The 18,451-nt window shown below is 37.2% G+C and overlaps 1 long non-coding RNA gene across 2 annotated transcripts in view; it reads right to left on the reverse strand.

The window, feature by feature from the left end:
* Positions 1–17,920, reverse strand: part of LOC108641001 — a 30,884-nt gene extending 12,964 nt beyond the window's left edge. For both annotated transcript variants that reach the window (XR_003916204.1, XR_003916203.1), the window contains exons 1-3: positions 17,831–17,920; positions 17,669–17,707; positions 3,403–3,588 (exon numbers count right to left, since the gene is read on the reverse strand). This is a non-coding gene — a long non-coding RNA (uncharacterized LOC108641001). The remainder of the gene's footprint in view (positions 1–3,402; positions 3,589–17,668; positions 17,708–17,830) is intronic.
* Positions 17,921–18,451: the final 531 nt, after the last annotated feature.

The following is an 18,451-nucleotide window of genomic DNA, read 5'->3' on the forward strand; positions in this document are numbered from 1 at the left end:
AAAAGGGTTTCCCAAAGACATTTGTCACTGAGCACCCATTTGAGATTATCAAAATTTTAATTTTGTATCATCTTTCTGTTTAAAAAGATGGCATTTATTATTTTCCCATCAGGATTTCAAAGTTAAAATAAATTAGTAAAATCATATTCCAGTTACTAAGCATCCATTTCACCAGTAAAAGTAGCAATGCATAACCTTAACATTTCATGAGAAGCAATGTAAAATTATTGAGACACCATAAAGTTTTGGATTTAACACATTTCAATATTTTACAAAGGTATCTGTTAGAGGAGTCCTTTTCATTTAAAAGTTCTTCAAGGAAATCTCCTTTGAGATATATTTGACAGCCTGAAAAAATGGTTAAATAGAAAACTGTTTCATGATGAAAACTGCCATCTTCAGATTAGAGCACATATTAACACAATGTCAGCTAAGAGGAAGTTAAAAGCTGACCCCTGTTCATGACTGGTAATACTGACATGTGAAAAAAAAGGTAATCCACAAGCTGTATTAAAAAATTAACTGATTACCCCTGTATTCCCCCAAAATGTCCACTCCATGCTCTGCTTCTGGCCAGAGCCAGCAGGGAAGAGGCTGCTCTGCCTGAGGTATTGAGGTTGTATTAAGGGAACACAGCAGACAGAACATACTTTTCACTATCAACATTGCAGCTTCCTGTTGTGGGTTTGTTTTTTTTTTCACTAGTATTAAACAGACAAACAAAACCCAAGTAGAACAACAAAAATCAACCAAATGTTCTCAGAGGAGCAGCAGAAACAGAACTCTTTGAGCCATGTTTGAGCAATTTATCTACATTCTCAAGTAGCATCTTATAGGAGAAAAGGGACAACAACCCACAAATATTACACTAAAAGTATCTGCTGAATTATGAACTCATAAGAAAGTTTATGATACTTTGGTACTATCCACTGTTATTCCAATTTGAAAGAAAGGTTGAGAAGACATTATGAGTTGGGGGGTTTTTTTGTTGTTGTTTTTTGGGGGGGGTGTGTTAAGATTTTCTTTTTATTATTATTTTTTTCCTTCTCTTTTCTTCTTGTTGTTTTTGGTTGTGGGTTGTTTTTTTTTTTTTAGAGGGGTGGGAAGTATTGTTTCTTCGTTTTTTTGTACTTGAGAGCATTGCCTTTAATGCATCACTCACAGAAAACTCTTAATCTTTTGATTAACAAATAACATGCCTGCTTTTCCCTTATATCTGAGCAAATTTTATCTGCTCAGTGTAAAGTCTTAGAATAAATCATCCACGTCTGCTTTTTAAGGTTTGTATTCATAGATGAACTTCAAATTTTAGGGAGCAGACTGGCAATGACAACATAGATAAATAGTTATTGATGAAGGGTTATTACAATAAAATGTTATTATTTTAACATTATGCTAACTCCTTGATGAAAATTGCATTGTAGAAATTATTTTCTGTAAAAGAATGTAGAAGAAATATGGTCAGAGATCGTAAGTGTAACAAAAATAACTAAATGAGTCTGTTATTCACAAAAAGCAGTTGCTCAAGCTTATGTTAACTTCCATAATTAATTTTAAAAACCTTTATAAATGCAAATATTCACAAACTTTAGTTAGTTGTTGCAATTAATAATGCTTTGGCATTGTGGCAAACAGAATAAAACTCTGAATATCTCCTTTTTCTATCTGCAGTTTTCAGAGCATTTTTCCTCATGATTACTAAGTGCAAAATTTGCATACTTCTGGCAACAGGCTCTGATCTTTCATCAGCTACATATACATAGATTTAGATTTGTTGATTTTTACAGATAGCAGCTAACTGTGGTAGCAGAGAGCTTGGTATGGATTATACAGAAGCTCCACTTAGTTTTTCTTGACTACACTGAACTCCATTCTGCTATGAAAACACCACAGACAATACCCATGTCAGTGCAATGCTTGCTCATTTAAATCTATGCAGACATCAGTCAGAGCAGTGGCTGTTGTGTGGTCTTATCCTGAAAGGGTGGCTGTGTCAACCCTTATTTTCTCCTGAGGGATAATTGTTTTGCTCCTTTGTTTTACACTATGAGGAGAAAACTTTCTCCAGTATTTGAAACCTTACAATGCATTTTGAGGACAGGACATTATTTTGTTTGAAGATATATTTGTCACAAAAATGCTATATTAATCCACTGCAAATGTTAGGATTGTGGATGTATACCAGTATTCCCATTTTTCAGTGATTATGTGGTAACCATAGGGAATAAACAATTTTTCTGCTATAGTAAGGCAGTGAGTGTGAGATTTTTGGTGCCATGTTCCCTACTTCTATCCTACATCTCTACTTTTTATATAAAATCCATTTGTATTACACCCGACATTAAAAGAAATATTGCATTCATCTTTCACAATCCTAAAACATCTGTAAGAATTCAGGCTAATAGGAACAGCACTTTAAACCCATATCCACTCTTTATCTTTTATTTCTCTCTCCTTTATTGTTACTAGGTAGCTCAATAGGAAAGGAGACAGCCTGAGAGTCTGGAATGAGATTTCTGGTTTGGAGTTCACTTTTTAGAATAAATGGGGTACTGCACCTTTCAATCTTGTGCCTTGGCTGCAGGCAGGGCTGATGTTTTTCCTCTGTTGTGACTCTGTTACAGTGAGAACTGTTTCCTTTGAATAAAGTTCTTACTTCAAAAGAACAACAAACTTGTCACATGTCTATATCAACCCTAATCTTACATGACAAGTTATCATTAATCCTGTGTATAATATGCATTATCAATCTCAAATATTCAACGTTACTCAAATATACTGAAAATAGGACAATTGAAACACACTGATTTATTTTCCAAGGAAAAAAAAATTGAAACCTGAAGCAGTTCAATGTGTAATTTTTCCCAAATGACTGTTATTCTTAGATGAGAATAAGTTATTTCAAAGCAGGAATTCTGAGCTTAGTCTCTTAGACTCAATTTGAGTTTTGCAGATCTCAAAATATCTTGTAAATTTTAATCCCAGATGCAGAAGAGAAAGTGAAGATCAACTAACAAAACCATGAATGATGACACTGGTACAATAAAAAGAGGAAATAAAAAGAAATGCATTGTGCACCCTACTTCCAGCAGATGAAAAAAGAAAACTGATTTTTTAGAGAAAGAAGTAGAGAAAAGTATTTTTCAAGATTCTGAGAAGACAACCAATGATAAGTAAATATATAAAATAAATCAAATCTGCAACATCCTTCAGAGTGACTGAGATGGAAATGGAAACATTTAAGATAAAATGAACTGCTATAACAAAATCTATTACAAGTGGTTATCACAGTGTCCTCCTTTGTACTATAAGCCAGTCTGTAACTGGTCAGCACATGAATTACAATAACTTCAATATAAAGGTTACATTCACAAAAGAGGTTATATCCACATTATAAATTACCATGACTCAAAAGGAGCAGATCTTAGAGATGAAACCATCGGTGCTGAGGGTGCAGTGAACACACCACACATGATTTTGGTGAAGTGCCAAAAGGAGGGCTCCAGCCTGGTCCTGAGGCCTTGACTTATGGCACTCTCAACCTGTGGCCCACCAACATTTGGTGGCCGTCTTCCAGTTCAGTTTCATCTGAAAAGAATGAGATCATCTCATGAGATTGTGGCTTCACCTGAAAAGAAGCCAGGTCATGCACTCCAAAACTCTGTGATGGCAACTAAAGTTCAGAAAACAGGGATGACCGGGAGAAGAAATTCAAAAGCAGTCACAGTTGATCTGAACTAAAATTCTAGTGTAGACTCCCTCTGGCTTGACCTTACACCTGCCACATTCCAAAGAAAGATGAAACAGAATCCCAGTTTATAATGTTAAGGCTTACTCAGTAAATGTGCTTCATTTATGCCATAATCTATGAAAAAAGTCTGTGGGAGAACATTGAAGAGATTGAATGCCAAATAAAATATCATATAATATAATTTATAAAGGACAATTTATAGTGATGCAGAGTTTAAAATGCAGTTATTTCTGAAAAAGAAGCACTTTAGTGTAATGAAATTTCGTATATTTTGGGATCAAATGTCCAGGTTACAGAAGAACTCTGCCTGGCCAGAGATCTATCTGGGTATCAAATCTGAAAATGCACCTGCGGCTTGTCTTCCTCAGATATCATAATGACTAATAAAACCATTATAGTCTAAACTAGTCAGTCAATAGCATTCTGCACTTAGGTTTCCTTTGAACTGTATTCCCAGTGACAACCAGTGCAACCCATCAGAAGCAGAGAGATTGTCTAGAAGTTACAGATGAGAATTTAACAAGCAATTATTTGATGCTATGCATGAAGGATTCAAGGCTGCTCTTGAGGCTACCTTTCATTTTGTCACTGGAGCCAGTAAATCCACACCAAAACCCAGGTCTGAAATTACTTCCTGACCAGAACTACTTTATCTCTCATTTTTTGTCTTCTACTTTGCATTTTTATTCTGTCCTTACTAGCCATGTGTTTTACCTATTAGTATATAATTTTTCAGTCTCAACAGTTTCATGGAGGGAGAACAAATATACATGTTTTCTGAGTCTGAATTTTGATCTTAGTTGGTCCACAAAGTTTATTAACAAAATATTACCAAATGCATGTATACAATTTTAATCTGCCAAGACAAACATAAATTTCAATAATAAATTTTTTCCACAATGTACAAAATATACTCTACATTGTCTTAGGCCATTTGGCACAATTTTGGTTATTGTTTTTTCCTCAAGTATAAGTTTCAAATGTCTATTTTTTGGCATACAGTTAATGTGTCTAAGTGGTACTGTTTTAAAAATTACCTACTTAGTTTCTCTATAAATATCTTAAGCATACTAAAATATCATAGGAAAGAACATATTAATAAACCCCTGTTATTGAAAAGAAAATAAAATTAGTTAGAAAGTTAAATTTTCAGAACTTCAATTTTTTCCTCAAATAAAACACTTTAAAAAAAAAGTGATGTGTTCCTTTGATATTTTTCAGTATGAAAGTATTGCATAACATACAAAGTTATCTATAGTAGTTTTAAGGATGTTGGATGGGGAAGAATTAAATTATGAAATGAAAATTAAATTATGAGACATCTTCCATTAGTACAGAAATATTCCCAGCAATGCTATTTATATAAAATATATCCCTCCTGATAATCACATCATAAACAAGACAGCTACTTATTGCCTTTTTTATTAAGTTAATTTATTATTGCAGACTTACAGACAATAGGTTCTATAAATGTGCAAGTAAGACTGTGGAGGTACAGATATATACTATCTAAAACAAATTATTGAAGAATTTCAGAATATGATTGTCCATTACTGCTAATTGGTACATCCTGAAATGGTATAATGAAAGGCGAGTAGATATTTTTTAGCTTTAAATTAAGCCAGATCTTTTTATATTAAGTCCTTAAAAGCCCAGGATCAGTGCACCAAGAATTTTAAAGAAAATGTCAACCAGCTCTTCTGAGACTGACCACAGCATCCTGTAGTCTGTATCTTTAATGCACAGAGGCTGATTGTGCCCTCAGGAAAGGGTAATAGTGGAGTCACATACTCTCTCTGTGGAGCAGTGAGCCCCAAGGATATGTGATACAGTTCTTACCACTGATCTGTCAAAAAGACTTCTTAACTGCACTGATCTCGTCAAAGATGGGATTTCCAAAGCAGGTGGGTTAGACTCACTACCTAAGTCTCACTGTGATTCATTGGACCTTGCTTCTTTGATTCTTAGAATCATAGAATCATAGAATCATAGAATCAGCTGGGTTGGAAGGGACCTCAGAGATCATCAAGTCCAACCCTTGATGCACTACTGCTGTGGTTACCAGATCATGGCACTAAGTGCCACATCCAGTCTCTTTTTAAAAATCTCCAGGGCCGAAGAATCCACCACTTCCCTGGGCAGCCCATTCCAATGTCTGACCACCCTCTCTGTAAAGAAATTCTTTCTAATATCTAACCTAAACCTCCCCTGGCACAACTTGAGACCATGCCCTCTTGTCTTGCTGATAGTTGCCTGATAGTTGCCTTTCAAGGGTCCCATGCCACAATAAAATTATAGACCTTAAATGACCTTTGGATTTTACACAGCTTTTATTAAATCTTCTCATATGATTAATGATGAAGAATGAGAAGCAGTTAAGCAAAACACTTAAAAACAAAAGTTATGCAACGTATAATGATGTAGAATTAATGAGTCAGGAATTTTTATGACTATGTCACGCAAGTGGACATCAGGCAAAAAAAAAAAATGCATCTTGTTTTTGAGCATCCATAGGTGTGTTATTGCTTACATCATGAGTTCTTGCTCATTGCAGTATAAAGTAAGCTTTTCAGGCATTCTACAGCTACGTGTGTATTTAGTGTGGAATTTAGCTGACTCCAGAAACAGCATGTTCAAATCTGAGGGATAATGTGAATCTAATTCTTGTGTACAGTATTATAGTAATTTTCATTAAAAAAAACCCTCTGTAAAAGGAATTAAAAATTATTATTAAAAATTATTTTTATTAAAAATTAAAATTGTTATTTGGAGATGCCTTATCAAGAAAAGTTTCTGATGTCTCTTATCCCAAGAGGATGCTTACATTCCCTGTAACTGTGAATTAACCTTTCATTAACCCAGGGACTAAATCTTTCTTGGCACATTCTTTGCTAAGGCTTTGAAACCAGGGGTCAGAAATCAGCAGACAGCAAAGAAAAAACAAGAAAAGATATGGAAGCAAATGAGCTGAAAAGCAGCAATGCCACATAATTCCTGGCTAGTCTGATATCTCACTGTTTCAACAGTGTATATTTTCTAATCAAGAGAAATACAGCAGATCTTACCATTCAGCATACACCTAATAGAAGGTCACAGAAAATTGTTAGTGAAACTAGAGATCATGAGGATTACTGCATGAGTAGCAAAGCAAGCAAAAAACAGGCTGAAGGGAAGATATTTATATTGCATTGAAATGGGAACTACTGTGCTAGAAGGAAGATTTTTTACAATCCCGGAAATTTTTTCTTTAATTAGAGTAACTGTTAAAAAAAGAAGTATACTAATGGCATTTGCTAAAGATATGAAGCAGTCAGGGGGAATTACAGAATCACAGAATGGGTCAGGTTGGAAGGGACCACAGTGGGATTATCTGGTCCAACCTCCCTGCTCGAGCAGGGCCACCCCAGAGCACATTGCACAGAATTGCACAGCAAAGGCTGACAGATCAGATGGATTTCCCTTAGATCTTGATTTGCACACACCTATTAAAGCTCTCATGGACTTTAAAAGTCAGTATTTTTGCAGAGTCCATTCATTTTGTTGATTACATGCCTTAAAGACAGCAATTACAGAAACAGGATGAAATTTTGTACTGTAAAATGAAAAATCCTCCACTGAGAAATTAATAATTAAAACAGAAGAGTTACCAGATACAAAATACAAAGGTGTTCGAAAATTTGTAGGCATTGGTGGATCAGATGGTGATTCTGAATTTATTGTCTCTCTATAACTTCTACTGTGATGGGGGATGGAAAAAACAAGGTATTTCTGAGTCAATCTGACAGTAGATATCCTGTCAAGGGGTTAAGTCTTGACACTCATATGAGGCACTAACAAATTTTATTTTGGAGTTCAGATTCTCCAAACAAAATAAAGAAGGAACCAAAACAGATTAATTCATTGCTCAAAAAAAACTCAAAAAAAAAGACTGTTCAACAATTTGAAGGAACAGAAAACCTTTAAGTTTTAATTAGATTTAATTTAATTAACCTTTCATTTAGTCAGCTGAGTAAATTTCTAAAGCTGCATGGGCTAAACACGAGAGAGGGAGAAGACTAATTTATGTTAATTAATATTGGTCTGGAGAAAATAGAAGCTAAGTAACTACAAATACAGTTTTATTGGCAGATTCTAATACTCAGAGTACAGACTTTCTGAAATATCTTTCCTACAGTGGAATCTAACTGATTTTAAGTGAGAATTTGGTATGTATGTGAAAATACCATTGATATGTTTACCTGTATTGGCAAGGGACATCACAAGAGGACCCAATAGGTCTGCTTAAATCCATTGTTCATTGAAAAATCAGTCATTTCACTGATTGCTCTGAGGCAATTTGGAAGCAGCAAAGTGATATGTTATGTACACTCAGCAAAATGATTTAATTTCCCTGGTGCCCCAGTGTTTGTACAGCACATTCTCTCAGTTTCAGTAATATTTTTGAATAATTAAATTTCTCTAATAGCTACAAGAATTTATAAAATATCTTCATTTCATTAATTTAGCACCCAGTGTAGAATTTTAAGCAGCAAGTATTCCCAAACTTCAGTGGCTTTGCAGATGTTGTGATGAGAAGAACTACAGTGAATTGAAGCATATTTGTTAAAGTAACATGTAATTAGTCACACCCAATTACATTTGTTTGTTTTGCTAGAACTGGAAAAAAAAACCATTTCAACAGCATGAAAAGTACTTTAGATGACCTTTTATGCTGTCTTTTTAGAGGATGTTGTCTTCCATCCTCTTGGCTCTTACCTGTCCTTGAGAATTTGAATTCTTTTCCAACTTCTTTTTACCCTCCACTCTGGCTCCCTGTCTTCTGACACCACAAATAAATTTCTGTCAACTTCTTTCTGACCACAACTGAACCTGTTTTTTTTTTTCCAGCTACAGTGGTTTTTTTTGAACATATTGGTCACTCCTGAGGTCTCACCTTTTTTAACTTCTGTACCTGACTGTGAACCTTTGCCTATTGAAAGTGCCAGTGGGACTGAGACTGAAAACACAGAGATTTAACATTGTGTAAACAGAGAGAGCTTTCAGTACACTTCCTCTGAGCCAAGGTTTCCTAAATGCTGCACATCAGAAAAGGGAGTTTAATGTGCAGTAAATTGGCTTTTTTTTTTTTCACATGGTACATTTTTTACTTTATTCAAGAGGAGAGATGCTCGCTTTTACTGCAGTTCCCAGCCACTACTTTATGATACAAGAAAAATGAAAGTCACTTATTGCAGAATCACAGAATAATCAAGGTTGGAAGACACCTTCAAGATCATCTAGGCCAACTGTCAATCCAGCACCACCATAGTCACCTTTAATCCATATCCCTAAGTGCCACATCCAGTTCCACCTCTTAAACAGTTCCTTGTGGTACTATTTTTTTAGTGCAGACTTCTGCACAAAGCATACCACAATTATTAATTAGACCTCATCTGTCAAACTTAGCTGGTTTCAGGGACAGGAAACAATGGGTTATGACTGGAAAATCTCAAATAGTTGGACATAGAAACCTTACATGCACAACACCCTTAAGAAAAAAAGACTACAAAAATGCTAACCCAGTGAAAGTACATATTTGTGTGCTGTGTGCCTGTGTTTGTGTTTGAACATATGAATGCATTTAGGCTTATCTGTAGTTAAAACTTGCATTAGTATCTAAATAAAAGTATGTCCTCTTATTCATTAGCCTTGTATCTTGTTTTCAGAATTGTCCCTACTTTTCAATTAATTGAACATTTCTTATTTGATGTAGAAGGCCAAAGAATGGAGCCATGAAATAACTGAAACCAACACCATTTTTTAACAAATAACAATAGTCATTAACTAGAAGAAGGTCATTATACTGTGTAATTCCCTGCTGCTTTGTTATTTGAATGATCAGTTGTTCGATAATGAGATTTGAGAAATCCTACAAATTGTACGGTGTTTACTAAAGCAAGCATGAAGTGTTTAGTTTAACTGACATACAAAACTGTAATATTTCATCATAGTAATTAGAGTTATTTTGTAACATCTGCATATCAGGATCTTGATGTTTCATGTATGATCAACACATTTTAAAAAACAGGCAGAATATAAACTGGGAATACAAATATAATCCTGGAGAACTTTTCATTTTAAATGTCAGTCAAATACAAGCAAAGGTTAAAGGGACATAAATCCATTTTTGAGTTGACAACAGGCTGCTAAGTTTAAGCTGTATAAAATCACATTTATGCCTAATACAATGAACTTGCACTGTTCTTTGAGAAACAGTTTGTTTATCTCTGGGCCCTGCCCATGGTCCAAAAGTGGCCATTACCATCTGCTTTATTAAATCCTTCTCAAGCTGTTCCATGTGGAAAAAGTCATATCCAAGTGTACTGGGTCATTTGTTGGAGACGCATTTTCATCTAATAGGTCTGCTGAATGTGCCTCTGATAACAGGGTTTACAGGAGTCACTGCTCTATCATCTGAGGCTTGAGAATCACCACTGATAATTCCTCTGCATTATCCTTCCCTGATGCTTGTCATGTTCCTCCTGGCCCCAAGGAGGAAGGAATGGTTGTGGACCAAGGAGTCACCCTTGCTAAGTTCCCCTCTCCTCTCTTCAGTTCAGAGTGGATGTGTCCAGACTGTACACTATTTAGAGCAATATTTGCCTTTATGCCCATTCTACTGATCTTTATGTTTACTCACCAGAGGCCCTCACTGTCACATCCTGCGTGACATCTTCCCTTTTTATTTCCTGCATGCATGTGTGTGACTGCACACACAGTCCCTAAAAAAGGTTCCAAGTGCCCTATGTATGCACGCAGGATTTTAGTGGTAGGCATGACACTGTTCTGTCTACAGCTCTATGAAACTGATGGTCATATTCTGTTCATATTCTTCACAGCTCATAACCTTAAGATCTTCTCTAGCCCATGAATCAGTCTGTCAAGGATGGGGCAAGCAAGACACTGCCTGCCAGAATCACCACAACAGAGAAAGAAAAGCTGCTTCCTGAACTCCTGGGATACACACAAAGATTTGAAACATGACAGCTGCCCTAGGTTTTTTATTTATTTCAACTTTGAATTATTATTTGCCCCAGATAGTGTAGAAACTTCTCTGCAATCACTAAAAACAATTTTAATAGCATAATGTATTAAGAATGTATAGGATACTCTCAGGTATATTTTGAGGACAACAAGGTGAACACGAGAGCTCTAGAATGGCTAGAATAAATCAAAGTTCACGTGATCTTACCCATACAACTGATTCCTGGCAGGGCCCAGAAAGGCTATCTTCCCAAATGATTTCCAAGTTTCATTTTAGAGGAAGCTAATTTAATGACAACAAAAGAGAACTTGAGAATGCTTTCAAAATTACACAGTGTTGCTGACCATGCATTCAGGATTTGAGCTGGTTGCCTAGTACCAATTTATTAAGATGAATAGACATACTGGAAAACACCAAATATTTAAATTCCCTCTAGAGACCTCTAAGATTGCTCAAACTCCAGGCAGAGAGCATTATCTACTCTCTATGTCCTTTTTTATCCATTAAAACATGCCATGAAAGAAGTAGAAACCCTGTAGTAGGAAGATTTGTCAGTAAGAATAGCAGAAATCAAATTAAGGGGTCCCAACCCAATCCACCTCTCAGTATAAGTCTCGATTCCAAGCTATGGTTCTGCCTACTAATGCTGTATTCATTGATGATATCTTTACAAGAAATAATGAGATTAGTCTGTCTCTAAAAATGCAAAACAAAACACAACCAAAAATAAAGGGAAAATGTACTTCATTTAGCCCTTGCTCTGCCTTTCCTTTCCTTTCATCTTGCTGATTAATTGTTTCTATCTCTTCCTCCTTTGCTGACATTTTGATCTCCTGCAATCTGTCCACTGCAAATCTGAACAAGTCAGAGGTGCCCCTGGTTGTTTATAGTCAGGTTGCCAAATGGCTGCCCACTCTCATGGCCATGAGCTCTGTGGAGCCCGGGACCTCCTCCTCGGTACTTCTGAGTCAGGGGACACTTGGATGACGATTTACACCTGGATAACTACTGAGAGTACTCTTCAGTTTGCTTGCTTCCATTTGCTCACCATCCCTCTGAAATTACTGGAGTGCTAGGCAGGAACTGGAGTGTACTGTGCCTGACCAAAATCTTGTATAGGGATGATACTGAGTATAAAACATATAACACACAGAACAGAGTTTGGTTTGATTCAGATGAAGTATTCTTTTGTGATATAGCCTAAAACTTGAATCTGAGACACTAGCAGAAATTCAAATCTCTTCACCAAGACGTTTCAGAAGCTTCTCGTATTTTTTTCATTCCAAACAGTCAACAAATACACCAAACAGAATAAACTTTTTCTCTCAAGGTGAAATCCATAGGTCTAGATAAAAGCAAAGATCATTAAATACTGTTTTGAAGGTTAATGAACATAGATTAGCAGGATGTTGGATAGATGTGCGTAAATTTGTTCTTGATGTTTTCCTGCAATGAACTACTAAGGAATATTTTCTTTTGACAACTCTTTAATGCCTTAGTTCAACTGAATGCAAATCAAGTGCAGAAAGAACTTGTTGGATTTTTTTAAAATTGCTGATTTTCTTCAGCATCCCATTTCTTTACCTATCAACCTAGTTATTTTTTCTCATGGCGACAGAAGATTTTCTTTGATTACAGAATCACAAAACCACAGAATTGCTGAGGTGTGAATGTACTTCTAGTTTGGGAGTTTTCTAGTCCTTCTCCCTTACTACACGGTTGAGTTTTGAAAATTTCCAACAATGGAGACTTCACAAAATCTCTGGCAACCTGCCCCAGCATGCAACTACCTTCACAGTAAAAAAAGAGTAGCTGTAGTGTTTAAAACAATTTCCTCTGGTTTAGTTTGTGCCTGTTCTACCCTGTCCTTTCCCAGAGCACCAATGAGAAAAGTCCAGCCCTGCCTTCTTTAGTCCCCTTAGTCAGATATTTATATCCCCTGAAGTTTCTCTTCTCCAGGCTGAATGTTCCCATCTATCTCAATTTCTCCTTATACAAGAGGTGTCTCAGTCCCTTAATTACTTCTGTGGCCCTTGACAGGACTCACACCAGCATAATTATGTCCCTCTCGTGCTGATGAGCCCAGCACTGCTCTGAGCACTCCAGATGTGGTTGAACCAACCCTAAGTAGAGGAGAAAGATCACTCCCCTTGAACTGCTGGCAATGTTGTTGCCCACCATTTCTGTAAGGGCACATTATCTCCTTGTGGTCAATGAGTTGACCACAATGAAAAGTCCTCTTTTGCAAAGTTGTTGTACATCTGATCCTATACATATATATATATATCCTATTATATATAAATATTATAGGTATGTGTTTACTCAGAGCATATTTCAGGTTATTGGAGCATTTTAATGTTCCTTTACTTCAGAGAAGTATCTCTCCTTCCAGTAGCTCTCTGCGTCTCATCACACTTCCCTCAGTCACCCTTCTGCTTGTGGAGTTCTTCCACAGTTGTCTCAACTCTCTTAAGGAGGAGTACAAGGCTGCCTCCTTTTTGTGGAAGCCTTATTGTAGCATGAGGCTGGGCAACTGTGTATCACTCTCCTAGCCCCAGTCAAGTACTTCAGGACCTAAAAATAGGTGTCTTGGAATCCCATCTGAGTGGGAAATAATATTTTCTCTGCCCTTCCTACATTCATATTAGAGAGCTGACTTTGTTCCCAATTAAATACACAAATCACTAGTCAACAAATATAGATTATAATTAATAAACAAACCTTTACTCTGTCAAGTTGAGGTTTGTGTACACACCTTAACAAATTGAGCCTCACAATCCTAAAGAAGACAGTGTTCTAAGGGTCTTTATTTTGCAGTGAGGCTGGTTGTGGTACTAAAAAGTTCAGTGAGTTCCCCCACATCACAGAGCCCGTCAGTAACAGGGACAGAAGGAAAGTTGGCCCTTTCTGAGAAAAAAAAAATAATTCTTGACAAAGCTACAAGCTTCAGCCTTTTTACACTGTCTAAGAAAGACAGTTTTGAGATTCCTGGGTCTGGCAAAGTCTTGACCTCTATCCTTTTGTGCAAGCTGTAAAGTCCACTTCTCTTGCCTGGCATCTGTGGACTGGTGGTTTGAAGATTTTGAGGGGCTTTTTGTAACCTTTTAGTGACAAGAGCTTTTCAGTGACACAGTTGTTTTGGAAAAACATATCCATTTACTTCAGGGGTTTGTAAGAGGTACTACTTTGCTGCTTGGAACTCAGTCTGTTTTTCCTTAATTTAAATATTTTAAGGCACTGGGATTTGTCTTAATATTTAAGGTAAAAGACAAAAGAAATGTTATTTCTTTCTGTGGCACCCTTCACAGACACCTTATGTCACATGTACCATTTGTTATTGGTCAGGGGACACTCAGGCATGTCCCTTGCAATTACTAAATTTCCTTTTCCAAGTAGAAATAAATCACTCTTTATTTATTATGAGACACACTTAGAGAGTTTGAATTTGTAGAATTCTGACCTATGTGAATAGTCTTCTGATTTCCTTTAGGAAAAAGAAAATGGTTGTTAAATTAGCTGCGGGTCCGTCAGCAGTGATCACAATGCAGGGACACATTCTGCAGCAGTAGCACAATGAATGCTTGCAAAACCACCTGAGACCTGCTAAGCTTTCATTCCTGTTCATGCAGAGAAGTTAGACTTTTTTCTTTCATTTCTTCCATAATAATTTAGGAACAGTGAGAGCCTGTACAGGGTGTCAGTTCTCAATCAAATAAAGTTGAACTAAAGCACACACAGCTTGCATTTTCATTATGAATTTTCAGGCTCTCCTAAAGCCCAGAAATCTTAGTGTTTGATGGAACAAAACAACTATAATGACTATTATTAAGATTGTTAAGTCTTATTATGATGATGGTAGACAAGAGCCCCAGTCAGGATTGAAACATCTTCTTCCCCTCTCTGCATCCTGCTTGAGGAGACATAAAATAATGCAGAAATGATGTCTGACAGAAAGGACTTGCAATACCTGTCTCTTCTCCAACCCACTTCTTACCTTACTATTCAGCATGCTGTGCAAAACACTGACATACTCTTGTAACCCCTCACATGATGATTATTTCTCAGTGTGCTTGTTTTCTTCACCAGTTTACTTTCATCCATTTTTTGCATCCCTATTTTGGGGGACCTACATCCGTTTCATACTCACTTGTAGCACTGATTTTCCATTTTTTTCTTAACCCCTTTCTTTCCTCATCCTACTCTTGTAGGGTCTTCTGTGTTTCATATTTCTTTCTTTTATATTTTCTATGCCACGTCCATTGTGTCAGATTGCAGAGACAATCTTCAGACCAAACAGAAATTGGAACTGCCCCCATCAGGGCCAAATTGGAACATGACTTTTCTCATGCTGTGCCAGTATAAAAAGATTAGATTAAGAAGGGATGACACCGGGAAATCAAGAAGAGCAATGATCCAGTCTGATCCTGATGTCAATTCATTGCTCCACGTTCACTTAATTTTCCTCATCGGCACCATCCTGTCATCCCCTGTGAGTAATTTACAACACCCTGTTTAACTTTTCATCTAGGATCAGAGTGAATGAAAGCAGGGAGATTCATACTCCATAAAATCTGCATCCCAGCCATAATTAGCATGGCTAATATTTCACTATCTAACAGTCAAACGAAGAAGTACTATGCTCTGATACTAGAACAGAAGAGACAGATGCCCAAAACCCAACTCCTGGAAAAGTCTTGTTCCTTCCTGTCATCCACTGCCCCATTGCCCTACTACTCCTGGAAATCCTGCCCCTTCAACAGTCTGTTTACTTCACCTCAGCAGTTTTGCTAAACATCCTCCCTCCCATGTTTGCATGTTGTTCTGTGTCTCATCTGTTGCCCTATCCAATTTACCCAAAAGTACATCAAAAAAGAAAGTCCCTCCGCATTTCAGACAGAGGGTCACCATTTTGTTTCACCTCCCATGTTTCGATTAGATTACTGAATCACAGTGTGCTCGAGGTTGCAAGGGACTTCTACAGGTCATCTTGTCTAGATCTCCTGCTCAACCACTGTCTGCTCATCCCATCAGGGCCAAAGGGGTGTGCCATTTGCTAAGTGTTCCCTAACCTGATCCTCTTCCAGTGCTCTAGTGGCTATGATCCGTGGGAACTCTTTGAGAACTCTGGGTCAGGAGGGGATAAACCCAATGCTGATTTTCATCTTTTATAGACTCCTGAAATTAAGAGTGTCAAACTGTCCTGTAGAAAACAATGCTGCAAGACAACGCCAACAATGCAGCTCAACGCAACACCTTGAAGAAAGGAATGATGGATTTGGTTACAGCAAAAGATATTTCAGTCTCTCACACTGAGGCACCAGTACCTCCAGTGGCAGGATGTGTGTGAGCAGCCTGCAAGCCCTCAGGCACCAGGACACTGTACCCAGGCAACCCGGCCAGAGTTGCTCACAGTGACACGAAAGTTGAGTTTTTGAGCCTCTCCCCACACTACCTGGGGTCTTACTAAGGAGTAAGAAACCACTGAGGAGTGTGCTGGTTTGGGATGCACTTCATTATACCCTTCAGATATGATTCTCTGTCTTGTCCCACGTCTGTCAATCTGTGAGTCATCAGGATTTAGGCACTGCCTCTCTTTCAAGTCCAGTTGCCCTAAGGAATTGTGGGTAGATGGGTGCTAGGAAATCGACCTGCTACTGCAGGTGTCAGCAGAACAAGCCATTTTTATGCCCTGCTGGTATTTTAAGCCTGGATGTCCACATTTACTCTCCATTCATAGACTTTTTTTTTCTTTTTTTTCTTTTTTTTTTTTTCAGTTTTCCACAGCCCAGAAATTTTTTCTGGGTTTCTGTTGTCTAATACATCACAGACAGTTTGGTATATGACAAGAAAAAAGAAAAAAAAAAAAAAAGAAAAAGACAGCTAACATGTATGATTCACAGGTTTTTTGTTTTAAACCTTCCATGATTCCGGTGTTATCGCTCCGTACTTTGGTAACATAGCAGGAATGTAAACTCTCTACTCTCCTGGCTCAGAATTACACCTGAACTACAAATAGATGTCATAGTGCCCTTTCTTCTGTGCAGTCATTCCAACAATAAATTCTAAACAGATCCAAACTTCATGTTCTCTATCTCTATTTTATTGGATTTTGCTGAGTTTGTGCTGCACCTTTCCACTTTCTTATTCTCCATTATTCCCATTACATAACCCTTTTTTATCCAAGGCAAGGTGGAAAAAAGCTTGCAAGAAAGTAGAACAGAGAATTGCCATTAATAGGACAGACAGAAAGAAATCTGTTGAGCAATGAAAAATAAGCTTTTCTTTTGCATTTAAATAATATTCTAAATACTCTTTCTGTGAGTTGTCATAATGTTCTGTCATTGACTGTCCTGCTACATATTCATCAAGAGTTACCTCCTGGCTAATCAGAACTTTATTACATATAATAGAGATATCAGCTGCCATCAGATGAAGACCTTGATCCAGGTTTTCTGTGCAACATTTATAGCTGGGAACAGCAGTTGACTCTCTCCTGAGATTAGCAGCCCAGTGATCAATGTCAGATAGTTAATAAGTTCAGTTCCACAAATCACTGTTATGAGAAAGTCAGGACACTCAATGCAAAACTAAGCTGTGCAAGAGTCAGGCAGGCAAGGTACTTAAGGACACAAAATTCTAAGAAAGTTAAAGACAATTAAGGATAAACTGCATAGCAACCAAACTATCACATAGGAAGTTCAAACCATTTAATAGTCTAGAAGCTTATTCACATATGATGTTCTCAAGACAATAGTATGATGGTAGAGATTAGTCTGTACTCATTTGAGTGCCTCCTAACTAATTTCAGTAGGACTATAAAGTCATAATTAGGTACAGGTTTAATCATAAATATTCCAGAACAAAATCATTTTAAAGAAAGCTCATGATCCCACCTTTTGACAAGGAAAAAGGATTCAGAGATAATTTTCAACCTGGCAAAAGAAATAACATTTTAATATAACTGTTAGAATGTTAAAAAAAGGAAACAAAAGAATCATAGTATTTAAACAAATCATTCAAATGATTCTGACTACAGAAAAAATATCAATATTTACTGAGGAGAATAATTCAATCTTTTATTCAGCTGTAGTTCTTGTTTCTTTCATAGCTCTTTCTTGCTGCCTTCTGTGAGTTGTAAACATCTTGGTTTGCAAGTCAGGTTACAACTTGGCTTCTGTTCAGATCAGCAGTTGACCTTTTACTGGCTTCAGAAAAGGGATTTCTACTGCCAGAGCTTCCCACCAGGGGCACAGGAAGTGGATTTTAACTGAAGTTGTGGCATAGGCCTGTTTACTCACGGACTGCTGCCACACACGTAAGAAAGAAACTCTGGACTACCAACGTAACTTACGTGCTAAGGAACTTTATTAAGAGAGCATGGGATGTGTTTTTTGCTGATCAGCCTTTTCTCTTGTTTCTCCAAACAGTGCTACCCCTTGTGCACCTGTTCCTTCTTTCACTGCTGCAGGATAGTGCAGAAAAGGGAACAGAACAGAAACTTTTGGTAGGGTCATCAGCCTAAGGACAAGGAAACACAAGTGTGCACACTGTGATGGTCTCACTACTAGATGTAAAACTGCTGCGTGTTTCTGCCCCCCACCCCTTTGATGCACCATCTCAAGAATTCCCCCACCTCAAGAATATTTGGGTTTGTCCAGCAGCCTTGTGAAGTGAGG

The sequence above is a fragment of the Manacus vitellinus genome, unplaced genomic scaffold, assembly GCF_001715985.3.
Source record: "Manacus vitellinus isolate BGI_N305 unplaced genomic scaffold, ASM171598v3 scaffold_5_pilon, whole genome shotgun sequence".
Taxonomy (NCBI): domain Eukaryota; kingdom Metazoa; phylum Chordata; class Aves; order Passeriformes; family Pipridae; genus Manacus; species Manacus vitellinus.